Raw genomic sequence first — 16336 nt, 5'->3', positions numbered from 1 at the left:
CATGATGATATCCCAGATGGGGAATAATATTAAGATTAGGTGTACATTTTGAAGGAAAGATGAACTCCGCGGTCTCTGAACTTGATTCCTCGGTCATTTCAGCATAAAAAGACATATTAAAACCCTAGAATGTTCTATGGTAGTAGCTAGAGCTGCCAAAGCCATGGTTGTCTCACTTTTCCCGGCTTCCTAGAAAAACTTTTGCACTTCTGTCTTATGAGTTCACCCATCCCGGGCACAAATTTGTTAAAGCCAAGCTGTTATTTTAAAGTGAAAGTTGTTGACTGAGTCTTAAATACATGACTGTTACAAATGTAGCAAATGTTACAAGAAAAAACCCAAAAAACCACAAATATAAATAAACTATTTCAGTGCAAACCCATGTACGAGAGTAAATTTACAAGGTTGATTTTCTCATCTCTAGTATACTGACATGGGTTTTTGCTTTTTCTGGGTGCCAAGGTTCAGGAATATTCATCTGCAAGGAGAAGTGGTTGTTATGGAAATTTGGTGTAAGGACCCTTGGAAGATGCTGCTCAAAACCTGTTGTAGATGTTTATTGTTTCTTCCCCATTTGCTGCAACTGTAACTCTGGCGTTAGCAGCCTGGCTGCCTCCGGGACACTCACACCTATCTGCCGGCCTTAGAAGGGTTTTTCTTTGTAGTGTTGGCTAGTCTACCTGTTTCATTAAAAAAATCATCATTCTGGCTCAGAGTGCTCGTTAATGATTGCTCAAAAACAACACACAAGTTTCAAGCAGTGATTAGAAGAAATGTACGTGTTTTCATTCAATCCCCCTTGAAGACCTCTGATACTGGGGAAATTAGGATTTGTCCACTTCACGGGGAAATACTGGGGAAAATAAAACGCAATAGTCAGTGCAACAGGTAGTGATTGTCAAAAAAAACCAAAATAAAATCTGAAGCCAAATATTCTACTTGCTATCGAAGAGGAGCAAAGTGGCACGCAGACGTTCGAGTAAGGTGGTACGGAAGCTGGGGCCAGCTGACGTCCCCTGAGCAGTGCAGTGTGTGACAGCGGCAGAGCCTGCCGATGGCCTGGGCAGCCTGGGCTGGTGGTCAAATCCAGCCCCGAATTATCTGAAGACAGCTCCTTTGAAACTGCCTTAATATAATACGAAATTGGCTTGTTATTTCTCTAATTTTCTCTGAGAAAATACTCTGTCTAATGAAAAGGATATGCTTTCCTAGTTACAGGGGAAGTATTAATAACTGTAATTGCCACTTATTAGCAATTTTACAAGTTGCTGAGCACATAAGTACACTTTCTAAGTTTTAACAGTCTATAAAATAGAATAGCATTAACGATAATTCAATCTCTACTAATCATTTTCTGGCTGGAAAACAAGATTTTTACTGACATTATTGAATATTTTACATATGGTTGTACTGTGATATGGAACAAGATCAACAGCATTAGTATTTTCAGGACAGAAAAAGAGTGAGAGAAGTCATCTGGTATAACAAAAAATTCTCCCATTTAAGTCCTGCATCCTCACTTGACTCAGCCAGGACTTAGATGTCACCCCTCCATGTTGCCTGGATGCCTTCAGCCTTGCCACTGGAACACAAACCCGATCTTCTTGACAGAAGCAGTTGGACAGTCATAAACTGCATGTAGATGAGGTATGATCTTTTTAAAAGCAATTTGGCAGATGTTTTGCATGAGCATTTCTACAGGCTAGTTCCTTCAATGGTGTTTTTTCTGATTTGGGAATACTGTGGTTTTATTTTGCTCTGCCATGTTCCAGCTTCTTAATGACAACTCTGTAATGTGGCTTTGCACACAAAACTACATTTTATGGATTGGATAAAAATTGCACATTTTAAATTCCAAATGTTTAGTTTCTAGTATGTTGGAAAAAGGGGATATGCGTCTGTGTGTGTGTGCACATGTGTGTGTGTGTGTACTGGTTTCGGCTGGGATAGAGTTGATTTTCTTGTTTGTAGCTGGTATAGTGCTGTATTTTGGATTTAGGATGAGAATAATGTTGGTGACACTGGGATGTTTCCGTCACAGCTGAACAGCGCTGACCCAGAGCCGAGGGCTCTTCTGCTCCCCGCCCCCCCCAGCAGCAGCAGCCTGGGGGGCACAGGGGGCTGGGGGGACCCAGCTCGGACAGCTGACCCCAGCTGACCCAAGGGACAGCCCATCCATATGGCACCATGCTCAGCCATAGGAGGGGGATGGGGGAGTGATGGTGTTTGTCTTCCCAAGTGCCCATCACGCGTGACGGAGCCCTGCGGTCCTGGCGGTGGCTGGGCACCGGCCTGCCCGTGGGGAGTGGGGATGAAGCCCTGCCCTGCCCTGCCCTGCCCTGCTCTGCCCTGCCCTGCTCTGCTTTGTTTGCTTTGCTTTGCTTCGCTTGCATGCCCAGCTTTTGCTTTGCCTGTTAAATTGTCTTTGTGTGGACCCACAAGTTTTCTCACTTTTACCTTTCCAATTCTCTCCCCCACCCTGCCCGGGGGAGTGAGTAAGGGGTCAGTCGCTGGCTGGGGTTAAACCATGACAAATATACGTCTATCTCATAATACCAAGCTCTACAGAACAATATCTTCAATGGATGAATAGATTCTGATATAGATCTTTCATAAATGGATTTGCCTTTGCAGTAACACCAGACATGGAAAATTTCTCTGGAAAGTTATGAGCATGAAAAAGAAAGTGTTGTATTAGACACTAAACTGTGCTTCACGCGCGTCTGCCGCCAGTGAAAGTTGTATATCTCCTGCTATGATCTATGATGGTTCAGACCCCTCCATTTATCCCTTATGGCCCATCAAACACAGTATTTCTGTACACAAAGTTTTGTGGTCCTTTTAAACCGATACGTCCTTGGATCTGATATAGCACTTTGTTACCTCTTAGAGTCATGTTGGAAGAATTGTTTCATTCAGAGCGTTTTGAATAGAGTATGTAAGTACAATCCTTTACGGTCCTTGAGAACTGATAATGTGGGAAAGGATACTTTATGTCAAAATGTTATGGCTGTATTATCGTTATAGAAAAATATATTTTCCAACATTCATTCAAGTTGAAGAACATTTCAGGAAATGTACTTACTCAATCAGATGAATAATTTATTTTGTACTGGCAGTGCTGCATTAACATAGGGAATTTCAAAGGGGCATGAAGGAGGTAGGCAAGCAGTCAATGAGAGCTGAGTGCCTAATGAATTTAGCCATTCAAATGTCCAAAAGTATATAAATGGATTACTTATGAAAATCAGCGGTGCTAGTTGTACAGATTGGTAATAAATTCTGTTTCATTACAGTGACCGGTATTTTAGGATTTAAAACTAAGACTGATTAAATCAAGTAAAATATGTATGTAAATTGTCATTATGTGGATGGATACACCTTACTTTATTAAATTTGGATTTTATATTTGCTCCACACTTTATTTTGCAGCTCATTTTTTATGACCGTTCATTCCTTCCACATCACAGATTATAAATTCAACTGTATTTTAGTTCATGGTAGGCTTTGGATGTAATGGTTGGGGGGAGGTAAACTTTCTTTCTCTTTTTTTTCCCATTTTCCCGTGTCAGTATTTTATACAAGGTCAATAACAAGCTTCAGTGTGTTTACAATTACCAAGAGGATGGGATTTGTTATTGTGCACAGACAAATGTGCTGATGCTTCCATTATTTATGGATAGGAGATAAAAATCGTGCAACGTACTGAGACAAAAGTAAGGTGTATGTTTTATATCTATATTTTTGATGAGTTCTCTTAATAGACATTGAGCAATGCATGGCTCTGTGACTTTGTAATGTAAATTTTTCTTTGTAGTAAATCTGTCAAAGCTTTGTGTTTTTTTTTTATGACTCACGTTAAAGCAACTTGGTAACAAACATCTCACTTCCTATAGTATTTAAAACCAGAGCTGATTGTTTTGAACTGCCTGCAGCCTAAAGGGGTGCGTAAAAATAGGATAAACTTATTTCTTTAATACCGAGGACATTTTCAGGAAACTTTTGTTATGAGAATTGAATTGGTTATGTATTTTTTACAATTTTTTTTGTATACAAAAATTACAAATTTTGATTTTAAAAGATCCCTGAAACGTCCTTAAAATCCGTATTACTGTGGTCCTTGGTTTGGCTACATTGCTTAATTACATGATGAGCATTTGGGAAGGGCTCTTGGCGAGCCCATGGTGCCTGGGGAAGGGAAGCAGAAGGGGAGCAGAACCCAGCACTGTGCGCGGTTTCAGAGCATCCGCCCTGGAAAGGGACGTGATACAGCTGTGACCTGCCTCCCAGTCACCTCCTTTCCCTGCTGTGACTAGGTGGGATCTCAGTATCTCCTGCACCAGATTCCTGTCGTTCTGTGTTTCAGGGATCTGTGTAACAGTCTGTTGGGTAATCTCAGTGTGCACTGATAAAACTGGAAAAGCTTAATTTCTACTGATTAGAAATGAGGTTTATTCTAACCAGATTGGAGCAAGAAGGCGTATGTGCAATAGCCCTTTTTCTTGCCTTTGTCCATCCCATATGATGCTAAGGGGTCTATTCTTTGCTGCTTAATCTTTCAATCCCCATTGTTTTCAGCTGGCTGCTTAACTGGTTTGGCAGTTCTGTCTCTGCTAATCTGTTACATCTGAAAGTGCCAGTGCGACCAGCCTAGGTAAGGGGGTTACCTGCACCTTCCATTTGTAGGCTGGCCTTACAGTCACATCTAAAGCTCGCAAAGAGTCATTAGAGAAAATAATCCTTTATAATTGGTGGAATGAGGGGGATTTATTCCAGGAGGAATTTACAGCACCTGTCAGATTTGCATTTTGAATTGCTTTTTTTTTGGGGGGGATGACTCCCTCCCTTTCCCGTGAACTTAGAGGGAACAGAGTGCCTTGTCTCCTGCATCACGCTGTGGCTGGAGTCTGGGAGGTATGAATCCCTTCTTGTGTGTCAGTGTGATGAACAATTGTCCTTTGATCTGCTGCTTGTAAAGAAGTTAAAACTAGAAGGTTTTTTATGCTGTGATTGTACAGCTGGGTGTTGTTACTTGAATATAGATCTTCCCCAGGACTAAGGATTTGTTACTTTACCTTCTTCCAGCTCTTACCACAGGCTGCTGATGAGACCCAAGCAATACTATTCTGTTTGGGTTTATTAAGATATGTAAAAGTAGAACACAAATTGTTTCAAATTTTCCTTGAGAATTTATTTTGTGCTGGATATTAACAACTTGGTTTAGAAGAAAAGTGTTTGAAAGTGTAATTTCATTGAGTTTTGCTTTGTGGTAGATTCACAGCCTCTTAATTTATTCATTCTCTAGATTTCCTGAATAGTGAAAGCAACCAGTTTCCAGATTTGCACAGTCTTTATTAGACTGTAAGCCATCCTTGGATACTACCTCTCATGGTGGAAGGTGGAAAAGGAAGATGACATCTTTCTTAAGGCAGTGAGAACACTTCTATAATGAAGCATAGGCCTTTATTGAGAAGTGGATGTGTTTTCTGGAGAGTTATAAAGATCTTGTGAGCAGCAGAATTTTTATAATTAGATAATAACTGTACATGTGGTCTAGAACAAAGCTGTTTATATGCTTTTTCATTTTCTCTGATGGCACTGCTATACGTAGCCAGTAATTATATTCGGTGTAATACTGCCAAGCTATTTGAATTTTAACTTTCACCACCATTGCATGTGCTTCAGATGTACTTCAGCTGCTACGTGTGTCATGCAGGAGAGCTAGCACGGTTTCCTGATCACAGACTTAACGTTGTATTGTGGACACAGGAATGGTTCCTGAAAGTGTTTGTGGCAACGTACCTATCCTTGAGGCCAGAAAACTATGAACATTTAAATATCTTATTAACACTTTCTATATTTTTCTGACATTTGTTTGGGTTTAGTTGAGATACGATGGGAGTTCTTTAGCTAGATTCCCCTCAAAACAGCCCCAGAACAGATGTTTACTGAGGGATTGTAAACCTTTACTTCTGGCAAATATCTGTATGATTCTCGGTGCATCGAAGGCAGAGATCTGCTCATGTAAGGGGAAAAAGTTACGCCAGTGTAAGCTTGGGGTGAGCCCCAGGGACCTGTTGGCCTTTGTCAAGGCTTGAGGAAGATGGTAAACCCATGTGAGCTGAAAGGGAGAAAAGGGTTAGGATGAGAAGGCGGCTGGTTGGTTACAGGCTGGTGGCAAAGCTTGGTGAGATGAGCGTGGCTCAGGCCTCGGGTGGTCCCAGGGCAGCAGGAACTGCGCTTGCAGCGGGAGGGGGCACAGGGAGGGGGGCCATGCAAGGTCTCTGCTGCTTGCAAGGTGTCTCTTATTTGAGGTTGTTTAAGTTGAAGGTTGTGGCCAACTTGGTTTTGATTGAGGTATGTTCTCCTTGTACTTCTGACCAATGCAATCATTTCATTACTGAGCTCTGTATAATGAAGATGTAGCTGGAGAACTGCTGTTATGCACTGCAATGCCCTGCTATCCCGGGCATCAGGCATTCCCTGCAGGAATCGTCACCAGCTGCATTGCATGGTGAGAGGCTTAGATTCTGCTTTGTGTGAATACAAACACAGCGAGGCTGCCACAGAGTTCTTTGCTGTTTTGGGGATTTGTTTTTGTTTTGTTTTGTTTTTATTATTATTATTATTCCTGGTTTATTAATGCTCAGATTAGGCTGTACAACTCCGTGTAGTCCAACTCTGAACCAGTCAGCTATAGCATTCAAGTATTTTGTGATTACAGTCTTGAGTAATAAAGTAGCAAATAGATATGCGGTTTTAGACTGATTTATGTAAAATTAGTTGTTGGTTTATAACTTCTAAGATAAGGTTAAATCTTGTTGGGTGCAGTTTCCTAGAAGGAAGGTTAATTTGGCCAGTTGAGTATAAAGTACTGATTTTTTAATTTTTAAAGGCTCAGTAGGGAATTAATATTTGGCATATTCATTCAGCTTTTGCTGTCTGGACAGACTCATTAGAGGAGATACATGAAGAACTGAGCTATTCTCTTTCAGACCCTCTATGTGCAGATAGATCAGATTTACATCAGATCTCTGGTATCGTTAAGGTTTACTAATAATTTTCTGAGCTACAAATAACAACTGTAGAAAACCTACATTCCAATAAGGTATTAAGCAGTGACACATAAAGACATTATTCGTCTCAGAATTAGTGGTTTATTCTATTCCAGTTAAAGGTATAATATAGGAACGCAGTATTTCAAATGGAATAAAATCAGGTTTGATTATTACTGCTTCTAAATAATATATTCAGTGCATTATTCATAGGTTTAACTTTCTCACTACCATATAGCCATTATATTTTAGTTTTGTAATTGTATATGAATGTAATCTACTTGGTAAAATGTGTGCATTTGGTAATTACTTGAAATCTGTCTTTGGATACATAATAAGGAATCTAATAATGATGGAAAGAACATCATTGTAGCTTAAGGTTTACCATTTGTTACTATCTTGTTATTTTTACCTTTACAAGTAGCAGTTGTAATGGTACAGGGTAATTTCTCTCTGGTTCTCTGTAATAACAGTAATTGGAAAGACCGTACCATCATCTCTCAAAGGCAGGAACTTCCTGCCACTTGAATGTGTAATTTTCTGCTTTAATTTCTGTGGTATGGAGAAATAGGGATTTATTTGGTCTCTTCATACTTCTTCAGCCCACTGTTCCTGCGTTTCCATCTGAACAGAGGTTTTTCTGGTCCTTTGCAGACTTTGTAGGTCTACAGGAGCAGATGTCTGTTCAGTGTGCTGTGTTTAGGGTCTTCTTGATCAAAATGATTGCCAAAATGTTAACTGGGCTGAGGAGACATAACAAAAAGGCCAAACAAAGTAATTCTATGTTTCTCTTTTAGAAATCAGTGTGATGACACTAAATTTTCAATATGCTTCAAGGCTTCTGAACTGAAAGCAGAAAATGGAGAAACGCAGCAAGGGGAGGGGAAAAGAAACAGGAATTTTGTTAACTGGGTGAGGTGGCATGAAGATTTTAAAAAAATAAAATAATAATTGTTATGGAAGCATTAAGCATTGCTAATTGTTTTAATCATCATCTAAAAGAGGTTTTGAATAGAATGTATCACCAGTCAAGTTGAGTCCGTGGAACTCAAGAGGCTTATCGCCCGCAGCAGCTCTGCGGTGTGCCGGCTCAGTGCTGCCCCACACCAGCCCTGCGCCACACCACAAACAAAACCACTCCTATACATTTTATAAATCACCGCATACATCTTACCTTATAGGTAGGGAAGTGTTACCAGAAAATAAAGCAAAAGATGTGGGTCCAGCGGAGGCCTGTACTTCAACACGTTTTAATTTCTTTCTCTCGCTTCGCTTCTGGAGGGCTAGTTACTGCTACGTTTCTCTGAGATAAGTCTATCTGTTAACACAGAAATTTCAGTTATGTGCTTCCATAAAATTCCAATTGAATAGGCTAAGTGTGGTAGCTTCACTTTCTTTGATTTTTTTTCTCCATTCTGTTTTGAGCTCCGGTTTCACTTACTTATAGACTGGAGAGGGAAAGATGCAATGAAGAAACCCACAAAATTAATATCGTGTTCCTGCTGCCAGAAGATATTTTGATTAATTTTTCATGTAAGAAAAAAGTTATTGGCACTGGAAATTTGTCTTTAATGTTAGTAATATTTCCTTATTTATTTGATAAGCGTATGCACCTTAAGAAACATTACATTGTGGTATAATAGAGATGATGAAACTTAGTGTGGCATAGAAAGCAAACTTCCTTTTATAGAACTGTTAAAAATTTGTTTTCAAAGTATTTTGGTAAATTATAAGCACGTTCTCAAACTGTCCTTGTGTACACATGTCATATTAAGACTGAAATCCAAAGTTAATTTTCGATACTGAGGGTATTTCCATTAACTTTAAAGGGTTTAAAATGAGACGCCCACTGGCAAATCCCTTGTCTGCAGCCTGTCTCTGGCTGTTGCTTCTTAAAGACCATTTCTGCTGCTGTGTCCCCTCCACCGGGAATCACCTCTGGGGCTGGATGACCCGGGGAGGGTTTTCTCTCCCCAGGACAGCTCTGGTTATGGAAGAAGTCCTCATAATTGCGCCGTCACGCATTATTGATTGAATACATGAGAAAAGTGTGCAAAATACAGGTAATGTCGAGTGTGCTGCAGTTCTCAAAAATCATTTTACCAGCTCATTGTTTCTTTTGAAAGGTTTGTGGTGGGGTTTTTTATCAGATTGGATTTCCAGTCAGCCCCCATGCCTAGTGTGTTATTTATCTGCAACTTGTGTTTGGCAGGGTGGCTACTGCGTGAAGTTTAGCCTGGGAGCTTTGCTAATACCTCAAACAGGCCAGCACCTCTTCAGAAAATGAATGTTACGCTTTTCCATATTTTTTTCACAGTAACTTTATCTCAGTTTCTCATTACTACTAATTATCTCTTCTCTTCATTAGCTTTCTCCTTGATGGTGTAAGTTTTTATTGTGGTCAAAATTCTGGTGTTGGTACTTTGAAAAGCTTTGGCCAGTACTAGCGATAGCAAAGCAGTATGATAACTAAAAAACAGATATTTTAATTCTTTCTTGCTTTTCCATTTAAAACAGTGAATATTTGGTGGAAGGGTAAGGGTAGAGCTGAATTAAGCAGTAATCAATGATAGCGCAGAAAAGGTATAGTGTATTTCTTTAGGTTACCTGCAGGTAACAGTCAGGATAATAAGTGAGAGCCTTTTAACTTGTTAACTTGCATCGTGTTTAAAGAAAATGAATAAACAAAACATCAGAAGGAAATCTGTAAATTACTCTTCAATATACAAATTGCTATCCAAATCCTACTTCTGCTGAGCAAGGATGAAACGGGCTGTTCAAAGACTGACACAATTGTTTTGCCTTTCCCTCTAGGAAATACTGTTTATTATTAAAAGACTTTTTTTTGTCAGCATTGCAGTAAAAGGAAAACAAGCTTCTTTGGAAAGCAAATATACACTGTAATGAAGATCATTACAACTACCTCACACAGAAAAGTTAGTGACAGAGCAAGAGGCTATAAAGATACGCTTATAAATTTAGAAAAAATAATAATAAAAAAATCAGTTATTCAAGCATTCCCTTGTCATAAGGGAAGCAACCCCCTTACATTTACAAAAGTAATTCCTCTAGTAAAATGATGGTTTAGACTTGCCATCAGTTTTTTGCTCGCTATTTCTCAAGGCTGTCACTTTGTGCTGAGTCAGGCATGTGCACTGCAGTGCTGCTGCTGCAGAGACAGTTAAAAATTTCTTGGGCTGGGTGGGTGGGATGACAGTCTGGTATCATCCCAGGGAGAGGGAACATTTGCAATGTATATTCCTCAGTCTTGGATAAGTGGAGACTACCTGGGGCTGGAAATGAAGTGTTGTCTTCCTGCTTTGCTGTGTTGTGAGTTAGATGCCAGGAAAGCCCTGCAAATCCCGTGGAGCCTGCTGTCAATCCCAGGGGTAGCAAATAGTTTCATATTTCGGTGAGTGAAGTAGAATAACAATTTTGGAGACAAGCCTGTTGGTTTTTTCTGCACCTTTATTACAGTATTGAAGTTTATGTGGATTCAGGAACACGGGGAAATTATCATTGATCTAAAAAATGGATTGAAATAAAATCAAGAATGCTTCTACTTTTTTTTATTTATTTTTCCCCCAGCATCTTCACTGGCAGCTTCTGTAGGTTCTTCAGATGTATATATGCCAACATTGCCATTAAAGCAGTTTTTTTTAAAAAAAAAAGTACTCTAAAAATAACTCAAATGTGGGTATATAACCATAAAATGTCTGTCCTACAGTGCTGGATTTGCAAACGTTACAGCATGGTGGTCAATCAAATTAAACCATACAGTTAGATGACTGACTCATCCATAAAGAAACCTTGTAATTATAGTCTGGAAGTCAATGGTACTGAAATCAGTTGCATGCAGCAGTCATAATTATAGAATATGATGCTCACATGATGTTCCATCATCAGAAGAAAATGTCTCCTCCTCCACCTCCCAGAAATAACAGGGAAGTTATCAGAATAAAAATGCAGGTAAATTAATTAATCCTTATCAACCCCTTATGAATCATTTTATATCATGCTCCCAAGGTCAGCATATCTCCCTCACAGTGTATTTTGTGGTGCCGACACAAATGGGCTGGAACTTCAGAGGGGAAAGAGAATCAGTTCAGAAGCAGTGCAAGATATCTGAATTATTCATACCTCAAGACATGTGTTCTGTGAATTGTTTGTTTTTTAATGCGGTTCACAGATTCATAAACTGTCTTAAAATCCAGTGATTTCTTGGTATGTCAGAAGCAGTCTCAAACTTGGCTGAGAGCCTGCATTACTGGGCCTGATAAAAAGCCTGGGGAAGATCACGGACATTTTGCACAACAAACAACCTGCAGGAAGCAGAATGCTGAGAGTAGACCAAGAAGAACCTTCTTTTAAATATTTATGAGCCAGCAATATGCACTTACAGATTAAAAGTGATAATTTATGCTTGTAATTTATCCTGATTGTAGCTGATGGGTTATGATGTAGCTTTTGGATCGATCCTGCCACATTCCAAGGACTGTGGACTAAGAGAGAGAAAGGTAGAAGGGAGGTTATGATGGGTGTATCCTTGTGTTGTAGGGCAGAGTGTTTGAGGAAAAGGCAGGGCTACAGTTGGAACCAGAATGGAAAAAAAGTTTGGATATTTTTTTTTAATAGCATTTCCACTTTGTTGCTGTTAAAATAGATTGGAATTGAAAAATACCTTCAACCCCTTTTGCTGGGGAAGGCTGTTGATGCAGAGGTTCCCAGGCAACAGCCCTACATCGCTGGTAGTTGGTCGCTGCTCTCCTGGGACACTGGTGTTGAGTCCCTGGTCCTCCCGTGCCCTGGCTCAGACCTTGCAGGCTTTTCCTCGCTGCCATTTGGACACAGCAGCTCTCCTCTACTTTTTCCCTCTTTGCTTTTAGCCTGGCCATTCCATAATGGGAATAAACTAATGGCCAGAAAGGAGGAATCTCCTGATAGCACGTGGACAGACCTATTGAGAATATTGCCTATGCAACAGGCAGGACTATTCAGCAGGAGTCTCCTGGGGGTTCCCTGTTCTCCTCTGGAGCATGCAGACCTGTGACCTTTTCTCAGGCTTCAGCCTTGACTCTTAACTCAGATTTTATCACAGCAGAGGGGCTCAGTGGTGCTGGAAGAAACAGGGTGGTTGCTGAGAATGTGCCAGTGCCCACCCCAACCCAGCTCCTGGAAACTGCTAAATGCCAGCCAGCCTAATGCTCCTTTTCCAACTGTTGCACACCCCCATCACAGACATGAACCTCCCTCCTTCTGGGGAATACATTTGTAACCAGAAAGACAGAATAATTACTCCAAAGCTACTAATGGGACACGTAAAGTGCTGCCATCCTTCTGCATCTGCAGCCTCTGGCTTTCACGGCCCCAAACCCCAGCCTGACCATGAGACCTGCACTGGTATGGACCTACATGGCTGCCAAAAATACAACAAAAGCATAGGAATATTCCTCAGTATTGAGGAATAATCCTTAACAGAGAAAGCAGTGTTGTTAGGAAGAGAGAATAGCTTGATCGTGATGAATTGCACAGTTGCAAATATGTAGACTTTACGACGGATGTGCAGTTTTGCTGATCCTAACCCAAACCATAACCCTAGAGAGGAGCCTATGCTCAAACAAAAAAAGTTTAATTCACTTGCTTTCTTTCTATTTTAAATGAACCTACAGGTGTGTTGGGGGGGTTCTTTTGCTGTGTAGTGCAGTGGGACCTCTAGATGCTGCTGTGGTGTAAATAAAGAACTGGAAATAGCGATAGGAGAGATACATCTGTTTGCCTGGCTCAGGAAGGGCAGGGCTGGTAAAACAATGGAGGATAAAGGTAAAATGCAGTTTAACATATTTGATTTCCCAAGTCTAGTAAAGATAGAGGAAAGCTGTATCTTCCTTTCGATTTGTGTTGCTGGAGTGGCTCTAGTGAGCTTGTTCTAAATGCTATACATTTAAATTCTCGGTAAATACAGGGATGTAATGCAACATAAGATAAGATCTGTGACAAAAAGGGGTTCTTTTTTATCAACAATATGTGACTACCAGTTCTGCAGCCCCTCTGCCAGGAACGCGGACAGTGATTCTCTGCTGGCATCACTAGAGGGCACTGGGCAATTGCATTTTGCTATTTTGTCTCCCATTTCGGAGATGTTGCATGTTCCTCTCCTTTAAAATAAAAGACAACGCGTGTATTAAATGCAAAGGTTTCTCAGGCATCACAACAGGATTTATCGCTGATAAATAATTCTCAGTAGAAATGTAAAATAAATGTTGTGTATAAATAGTGCTATAATACAGCACTTTGGGGAGTGAAGGAAGTTTTAATTCCAAATAACAGGTATTTATTTATGTCTGACGAGAGACGGGATGCTCTTGAGTCATCTTTGCATGATGTCTCCTTCCAAACACTCTTACAGCTGAGCAGGGCAGGAAAGCACTCTGAGCAGGAATCTGCTGCTAGAAAAGAGATTTCCCACCTGCATTAGCACTGGGAATGTGTCAAGGAAAAATAAGGCGAGAGAAGGGGCAGGTGGCAGGGTGGCACAGCTGCAGCGTGGAGCTGTGCGCCAGGGAGCACTGCCCCTAGACAGCAGCTCCTGAACCAGCCCTTCACCTTCAGATACAAACCAGTAAAATACAAATAGCTCTGGACAATCAGTGCAAGACTAACTTGCAAGCACCAGCAATATGTTGTGATTGTTTTCCCCTAAACCCAGGAAAGATGAGACCAAAGTTGCCTGGACAAAGGCTTGGTTTGCTTTGTACGGCTGAAGTTGTGTGTAACATGCAGTAACATTTTCTGAGGCACACAGAGTTGTCCTGCTGGACAGCCGCAGCCCTGGCAGCATCTCCCGGGGAACACAGGGAATTTAATAAGGAACACTACAGAGGCACCTGTAGGACAGCGGAGCATCATGCTGCTGAAGCAGCTGCCAAAGCAGAAGTATTGTGGCAGTGCTTGGCCTAGACTAATCATTAAATTGTTTGGATGAATAAATTAATCTTGTTGAGATTGCCTTTCCAGGTGGCTTTTTTTTGTTGTTGTTTGTTTGTTTACAGCTAAATTAATTATTCCAAATGCAAGCTGAGCTACAGCCTTGTCCTGAGCACAGATGTCCTCGTAGCTCTCAATGTTCAGCAGGACTTCAGAGAAAGTCTGCGTGCAGGTTTTTCATAAGTCCACATCTTTTTTTTCTGGCTAAGAAATTGAGGCTGAACTGTTTGGGGCTCCTCATTCGTGTTTCCATGGGCTGTAGGTAAGCGGTGAGCTCTGGTGTTTGAACCAAACCCCTCTGTTTTCATAAAAGGTTTTCCCAGTGTGAAACGACTGTCCTGGCACCCTCTGGCATCCTCATCAGAAGGGAAGTCCTGAGCAATTAGATGTGATCCAAGCGGTCCTTCCCTCTGCTGCCATCAGGAAACACAGTATACTTAACAGGCGTAGGGCGCTGAAATTCTCAGCTATTCAAGCCTGTGGCAAAGACCAAAAGCCAGATCCAGCACATCTCTACATCTGCCTCAGAACTTGGTTTAGGATGCTTATGGTGACAGCTGGTTGAGCCACAGTGCTTTAAAGCATAAACCCAATGTTTTCCATACCTATGGGGACATCTTTTTCTTTTGTTAAAAGTCCATCATTTGGCCGCTGTCAAAATGGATTCTAAATTTTTTTCACAGGCAGCCTATTTTAAGAGAAACACATTCTCCAGATGAAAGCATTACAAAAAGGCAGATATTCTGTGAAATCTTCAGAAGGTACTAAATATATGCCCTGACCTCAAAAATTAGTGTTGCTGTTTTCCTTGCTATGCTGTTCCTTTTGCTCTCAACTGTAGTAAAAAGAAGTGGTTTCTCTTCTCAGGAAAGAAAGAGGAGCTTGAAGCTCATTTGTATTGAACCCTGTTTATGACACAGAGTATTTTACGTCCTTAAATGATGTAAAGTATTCTAAATCTGAGTTTGTAAAGGGCTGCAGTACTGTTTGAGGTCTCGAACTTCTGTTACAATGCTGCTGCTTCATCTTGTGCCACCCTAAAAACCACAGAACTTTGATGTTTTGCACAGCTGCAACGCCACAGATGGATGAATATACAAAAGATGTTGAAAGTATATAAGTTCACGAACAAAAAAACTTGCTCGACAAGAACATGCATAACGGTGGTTCCTCTTCAGATCAAAAATCATTGTGGCTACAGCTAGGAAATGCCACTGCTGTAATGAGTTCATTCAAATGAGGTCACTTTATACTGATGGAGGATGTGTTGTGCTGTTCTGGAACAGAACAAAAGGCAAGTCAAGTGTTCAGAGAAACAGAATTCAAAGTGTTTAGTTATTTTGTATTACTTCTGAGAGCAAAGGCATTCTTTGCTGGTTTTGTAGCAGGACATCAAACATGCACCAAAGGACAGAACTGATGAAAACACAAAGGTAAAGAAATCAGGTGGTGAGCTGCCAAGGAACATCTCATCCTTTTAAAACCACATTTCTATGACAGAGATTTGCTGTGATTTTTAACTGCACATAATGTGAAATAAAAGCCAAATGTTTCAATTGACCAGTGGAGTATAGCATAAGAGGGCTTGAATGAGGGCCTGTTGTAGGTGGGTTTAAAGGAGATTTCTTTTTGTAACAGTGACAAGCACTGGAGAAACCTAAAATGATGGGTGGAGGAGATTAATTCAGACCATTGTGGTTTTCCTGTGAGAGTCTGACACGAATTTGAAGGTGGGAGAGTAAGTAAAAAGAAAAAAAAATGTTTTGAAGGTTTGTCCCCAAGCTCACATCCCTTGGCATCTCTCAACAGAAGAGAGATCGTATGTGTTTGGCATGCAAAGTCCTTAAAATTTGGATTGTTGCATTTCGCCCGTGCTCTGTAAATCTCCAGGAGGGGATTTCCCTCTCCAGTTGCATGCAATAATACATCAAGCTTTCAACTGTCTCTAGTTATACCTTGTCAAGAGCTGGTTTTCCAGCCTGCTATAGCTAATAATCAATAAAAGAAGACAAATAATTTGATTTGGGAAAATGGCTTATGGAAAAATCTTATTTAGGGATCTTGTGCCTGTCTCTTCTACGTGGGCTGTAGCTGCTAAAAATAACAAGATAGAGAACTAATGCTGTAATGAAGTTTTCTTCAGCTTTCCTAGGTATCTCACCCAGGGAGTGATATATTTTCACATTTGGCTTCCATTGACATAATTATAGGTTTAGGTCTCTTAACAGCTTTGATCACAACACTTACGAGTTGTGAGGTTGGGTACTGTCTGGGTGCCTGCTGATGCTATTTGACAA

The sequence above is a fragment of the Falco naumanni genome, chromosome 4 (assembly GCF_017639655.2).
Source record: "Falco naumanni isolate bFalNau1 chromosome 4, bFalNau1.pat, whole genome shotgun sequence".
NCBI classification, from domain to species: domain Eukaryota; kingdom Metazoa; phylum Chordata; class Aves; order Falconiformes; family Falconidae; genus Falco; species Falco naumanni.
The sequence above is the reverse complement of the archived record's forward strand: the minus strand, read 5'-3'. Positions refer to the sequence as shown.